The sequence below is a fragment of the Sipha flava genome, unplaced genomic scaffold (genome assembly GCF_003268045.1).
Source record: "Sipha flava isolate LNK unplaced genomic scaffold, YSA_version1 315_pilon_pilon, whole genome shotgun sequence".
NCBI classification, from domain to species: Eukaryota; Metazoa; Arthropoda; class Insecta; order Hemiptera; family Aphididae; genus Sipha; species Sipha flava.
The window spans coordinates 321,907-328,699 of NW_020272995.1; the positions used below are offsets into that span (position 1 = coordinate 321,907).

Consider the following 6,793-nt stretch of genomic DNA (forward strand, 5'->3'; position numbering starts at 1 on the left):
TAAAAAGATTTTAAAGAAAATACGATTTATGGAAACCTATATTTTATAAAATTATGTTCAATGGATATAAATTTTCTTTTTGACATGACAGATCAAAATATATGTTTTGCGAGTGAAAGCCTAATTTATTATGAAAAAAATAATATGAAATGTAAAATATACTATAACACAATAATTTAAAATTATTTTCAAGAATAAATTACTGGTCAAAGATATGTTTTTTATTGTTTTATTATTATCATTTTTCTCTTAATAAGATTTTATTTGTGTCGATTCAAATTAACATTTTAATACTATCCACCTTTGTAATTGCATTTTATAAATCTTAATTCTAAAAATGTATATCATACAAATATAATATATACATAGATAGTAGGTAAATTTGTATTGAAATAATAATTTAAATTTTGAATACGAAATGTTAATTTATATTCATTTTATTCGTCTGTGACTCAAAATACGTTATTTATTTATTTTTCATACATATTATTAATATTTTTACAAGCGTTAAGACTATTTAAATTCAAAAATACAATTCCAGCAATAAAACATAAATCATAATTAATATAAAAATATATGTCGCAGCATTTGTAGTTTGGAACTCATAATATTTTTCTGATAGCATATGAATGAATTTAAGTACTCAGTTAAATATATCTACAATTACGTATCCACTATTAGTGATTTAGGTATTTAAAGAGGTTTCAGCCAATATATAATAAAAATATTAACTTTACGTGTATGAACCAGATATATAAAATTGTATGTTAGGTACAAAAATAAAAATTGTAATCTTTCCATATTTGTTATATAGGAACGAGTATAGTTTAAATTAAATTTACTTATGTTTAAGTTTTATTCTTGCGGTGACTATACCAAAAAATAATGATGATTCATCTATTATTAATCTGAGGATAGCTTGTTTTATTTTTGGTTTTCTTACATTGCCGGCAGTTATAATACAATATTATATATAAATCTTGTAAATACCAAGAGTCTCGCGTAACATCGATGCCTTTGGGTCAGCCTTTGGGTCAGCTCCCATAAAGAAAACTCTGAGTACGCATTCGATTCGTTAATATTATTTTACCGAACATGAAATATATTTCTTTACATAATTATAAAGCAGATCCTTTAATTCCATATAAAATAAAAGCCAAATAAATAAAGAAACGAATAATACATGTGATGTATTGAAGTTGAAAATAAAGATGTGAAGGAGTGGTAAAAATATAATATATTTATATATATCTGCACAGTAGCAAAATTACAGTCATAACTCTTCTGTCAACCGTATGCTACTTTTATGTAACTCTTTTCAGAAGTTTGATTATCATCGCGACAGTTTAGCAATGTTAAAGAATTGGTTATTATGTAATATTTATTTGTCAATGTTTTCTAAATACGATTATTGTATTTTTATTATTTTTATTTCTCTCTCTCTTTCTTTTCCTCTACTTAAATGTTAATTTTTTTTTCTTGTATTCCTATATTTATATTAACTACTATATATATTACTTATAGAACTACAATATTTGCATTTAATAATCCACTTTTCTTTTAATAAATAAATCAAAAAAAAATAAATAAAAAATACTATGGATATTTTGTCATTTTTACACGCATTTGTGGAATAAAGTGAGATTATCTTAACGGTCGATTGTGATTGTTTTCTGTTTGAATTAAAAATCGTACAGATCGAAATAAGTTAAAATGGTAAAATGAATTGTACTATATTCAATTTAAATGGAATAAGAGGTAAAAATATTTAATATTGAAATCATTACAATGAATTGATGAATTTTTGCACCGTTATGTATTCGTAGAAAATGATAATTATTCATCACTATTTATATATATTATACTATTTTATCACTAGGATTTTCTTTAATTACTCTAAGTTGTAACGTCTGTGATATAGTAGTATATTCGTATTTATATGGCTGAGTTGCACGGACTCTGAGAAGTATCAATGCTATTCAAAATTAACAAATTATTTAGTGAATTAATACCATTTAGTTAAATTAATTAAACAGCAAATTTATGATCATAAGTTGAACTATACTGAATTGTATAATTTTTTTTCGATCGTTTAGACGGAAAACACTTATTCGATTAACTATAAAATTACATAACAAAAAATTCTTTCAACATGTAAGTATGTCTCAATTTATTATACAAAATAATCTTAATCCAATATAATATTTCAAAATTAATTTTGAAATCTATTATTATATAATTTAAATGACATAATTATTTCATAAAGTATACACATGTAGTATTGTGATATTTTTTATCTTAATTATTTTATAATTGATTTATATTTTGCATTGTTACTATATTGTAGTTAAGCGTATAATGAAATAATTATTGTTCTTTTCAAGAGTATTTCAATAGATAGAAAAATGTTACGGACATTTCACAAAACAAACTTTTTGTGTTTAGAAAGTAGGACATGGATATATTTATGACTACAGAAAATGTTTAACTTCCTGAATCATATGCAGTGTATTTTAACACATTTATAATGTAAATATTTTATGTTTAATATTTAAGATTTTACTACAAAAAAGTTTCTATTACATGATACATAAAAATTTACTACGAACTGATTGAGAAATATTTTTTTTAATATTTGCATTTAATTTGTAGTATTTTTTTGCGCGTTATAAAGTTTTAATGAAAATACATTTTTGAATATTGTGAAATATGTTGATGCTTAATTACAATAATTTATTTCATTATACAGATTTTCATACATTTATATTTATCTTATTTTGTTAGTCGTTTTTTAATTTGTCGGAATAGAAAAATATTGCTGCGTCTATGTATCGTTCGCAATCTTTCAAACTAATTTATTGAAAAATAAATAGTACCTAGGATTCGAAAACGATTGAGAACAGTTTTTATTTAAAAGACGCGTAACTTCAGTGGAATAATTTAATACATTTTTATCCGAATGTTTTTATAGTGAATGCAAATTAATAAATAAAATAAAGATGATGTTGAACGATTTGTTCGTAATCCATACGGATATAAGAAGTGGTTTGGTTGCGAACAGATTTATGAAATTTTAAACACTATAAATTGCCTTTACAACTAACATAATCGTGTACAATAAGATAATAACTTATACCCGGTTATTATATTATTAGAAAGAAAAAACAATCTTAACACATTTTTTACATTATTTTTCCGTTCTCGTCGTATTACGCGTAAAAATTATATTAGTACCGGAAGGCCGCGTTCGTGTTCATGCACGTACCAATGAGACTAAACGGACTACTATAACACTCGATCATTTAACTTCTACCGGGTAGTCTGTACATTGCATACAGTATCATTACGTACTTATTTATCTTACTGCTATTCACTGTAATGTATCGGGTGATGAGCGGTACGCGGACTACAATCAGTGGAACTTTTTTTAAAACAGTACGATGCAAGATCGTTGACGATGTGCAAATAAACAGAACGTGCCGTTAGTCTTGGTCAGCGAATAACGTTTAGAAATCGGACGCGAGAATCCCTGTACACTTTTACAACTCCTGCGATCATTACAGATAACTCCCGACGCGTAACTATATGGTGGATATGATTTTTTTTTTTAAATTATTGCAAAACCAATAAATACGGCGTTGTTTTGGCTACTCGTATAATTCATATGCATACATTTAGCTTTTTTACAATTCATTTGCGCACACTTTACGAACAATAGAAACCTTCTTTCAGAACAACTTAACCACGTATAGAGTGTACATAACCTGCGTACCTCTCCAAATTTTTGAATTAATCATTACTAGGGCTCGGATTTTATAGCAAATACTTCTTTTGATGGGATTGTGATAGAAAGATAATTATTTTGCATGTATTTATATATAATACATATATACATAATACGTATATATTGGACTGCTCTGATTTTAATGAAGTAAACTTTATTTTGCTTTTTTTCCATTCGGTAATTTTTTTCTTAATTTTTCCATATATTTCACGAAAATTTAACATATTTCTATGTGTATATTTTTTTTAGGTATACTTCAACGATATTATTATTGCCAGAAATCATAAAACTAGTGAAAAACCAGTAATAAATGGATAACTAATTAAATAATTATCGTTACTGTGCCAAAATTAAACTTTTATCAAAATTACCGTACATAAAGTTTTATTTGCGACTTGAGGAAATGGAAAATTATCTGAATTATTTCTGCGTATTTTTATAGCACGTTAAAATATGGTAAATATCAATCAGAGAGATATAGTGTTTTATAAAATGTAATCGTCAAAATGTTAAAAGTTGAAAATGAAAAAAAAAACAAAATTCAGTTAAAATGTGAAAATGGCATTTCACTAAACATTAATGTGGACCAGTATGATTTAAACGATTAAGTTTATATGAAATACGCACCAATTACTTTAATTGATGTGGAAAAGTGATTTTTCATCTATAAAAACATATTAGCATCAAACATAATGATTTTTAACGAGAATAACTTGACCAAAAATTTGGTCGAAGATTTCTTTTTTAATATTTAATTTAATAAATGTTTTTTTAAGGATTTAATTTGATACAAAATCCGAGTCCTAGTCACTGATAGTGGAAAATTATTATACTCGTACAACGTTTTCCTTCGCTCTTTATAAGGTTTGGCACTTTCCGTCCAATCGTATTCTGGTGCCATGGACCGACGGGTTTAAAAACGTTGTTTGAGCTATTTAATTTAGCATAACTTCCTTAACGAGCGCCATTATTTACGATTTCATCGATTGAAAAAAAGAAAAAAAAATTATTTTCATTACAATCGTATAAAACGTAGAACATAATTACAATTAGCATTCCGTGCACTCGGCGAGCACGGTAATCGCGCGCGATCGTAATGGGTAGTAAAATCGGACGTTATGCTCTTAAGGGTGCACGGACACCCAAACGTGGTACCTAGCAGCTGGTTTTCGCAAATTTTATAAACTTAAAAAATCAAAAACACACACACACACACACACACATATGTATATATATATATATACATGTAATTGAATATGCGCGCAAACGAGTGTCCGCCCGTCACGCGTGCAATACCGACCTTTTCTGCAGGGTTATGTGTCCGGGTCGCGGGATACGACGGGACGGCGCACAACCGTTGATCTGCTGCCGGACGCGTGTGCGCACGTTGTTCCGTGTTCGCCGGCACGTACGTTATGACGGGCACGCGCGCGCCGTTAGTCCGTGTCCGTCCGTCCGTCCGGGCTCTGGATGTGCGTCGCGCCCGCGGCGGTTGTCCGATGTCGGCGGCCTGTTGCGCTCGGGCGGTGTCGTCGGGTTGCCGTGCGTAGCGGCCCGTCGGTCGGGAACGCGACGACGACGGACGTGTTGTTCGAATGGAAACACCGGCGGCGACGGCGGTCGGGCGGTGTGTTCGGAGGTGAGGACGCGCGCGCCGGATGAAAACGGTTTTTCGCGGACTCGCGTGTGTGCTGCGTGCGTGCGACGACGAGATCTCGCAGGGTTAGCCGACGGTTAATTTTTTTTTTGTTTTCGAATGCCGTGTGCGGCTCGGCACTCCGCTACAACACGTTATATACGCGCGACGGTCACCGGCTCCGCCCCCTGCACACCCCTACGAGCGACTTCAAACCCTCTCCGGAGCCGCGCGAGCCCAACCGCCGCACGTCCCTTATACCACCCACGCGCACGTGCGTGCGCGCGCCCTTGTGTGTGTCCAAACTTTGGTCGCGCCGACACAAGAACACCGCGTACGGAGTGTATAATACCACCATGTAGCCCACTCGACGTTTTGTCAAACCGCGTCGTAATCGCGTTGTGCGTGCAGAGGCGTTCGCACAGGACTTTTGGACATAAAGGTCCCCCGGGGGAGGAGGGAACGTTATTGTTATTATTATTGTGTTCGCAAAACCCGTGGTGCATTATGCGATAGCGAGTAACGACAAAACGAGCAATAAGTCGTTTTGAAACGTACGGCGGATTATATTAGGAATATATCTCCCCCCACCCACCTACCGGCCCCCCTGATCACCTAACGTATAGGTCTTAGATAAGTGTTCCGGACTAAATGTTGGAGGTTGAAATTCGTAACGTGATAGCCTGATGCCCTTTTAGAACTTCTAGAAACCGAACAAAGGGCCAGTGTTTTATTATAATTCCACTAAATTTTCTACATCGTTTCATCGAAATACTAAGTTGGAGATCGCACTACTGAATATTTATACTAAATAATAATAATACAATAATAATTTTTTTCCATCTTTTATTTGTAATCGAACAATCTTTAGATCAGGGTCTGGAACCTTTACGATTCTGGTTTGGGTTCCGGATCCGGTTAAAAAGTTTGTAACCGGTTCCTCCTTTGTTTTGTTAACGCGGAAAAAAAACGTATAATATTTTTATTTTTCTATAAAAAATTTTAATTTTACCAAAATAGTTCAATATTATTTTGATTATGAAATGAAATTGTAGGTACTAGTGAGTATTTTTCTATTAATTTAAATAAATGCAAAAAATAATTGTTTTTGTTTAGTTGTTCATCACAAACCCCTAAAGTTATTATAATATACTTCACATTTGGTTTTAACTTTTAGGACAAATTCTAAAAGTGTTGGTGTAATTAAATTATAAATAAAAAATAATGCAGATAATTATATACATCACAAAACCATAAAAATGTTATAGTATTATGTAAGTCAAAACATAATTTAAAAGATGTTGTTGTATTTCAAAATAAAATGTATTATACTTAAAAAAAATTATACCAATGCATAGGTAATATTTAAATAA

The 6,793-nt window shown here is 31.1% G+C and overlaps 1 protein-coding gene across 2 annotated transcripts in view; it reads right to left on the minus strand.

The window, feature by feature from the left end:
• Positions 1-5,559, minus strand: part of LOC112686579 (prothoracicostatic peptide) — a 37,325-nt gene extending 31,766 nt beyond the window's left edge. For both annotated transcript variants that reach the window (XR_003148906.1, XM_025558935.1), the window contains exon 1: positions 5,085-5,559. The gene's annotated coding sequence lies outside the window, so the exon portion shown is untranslated. The remainder of the gene's footprint in view (positions 1-5,084) is intronic.
• Between the last annotated feature and the right edge of the window lie 1,234 nt (positions 5,560-6,793).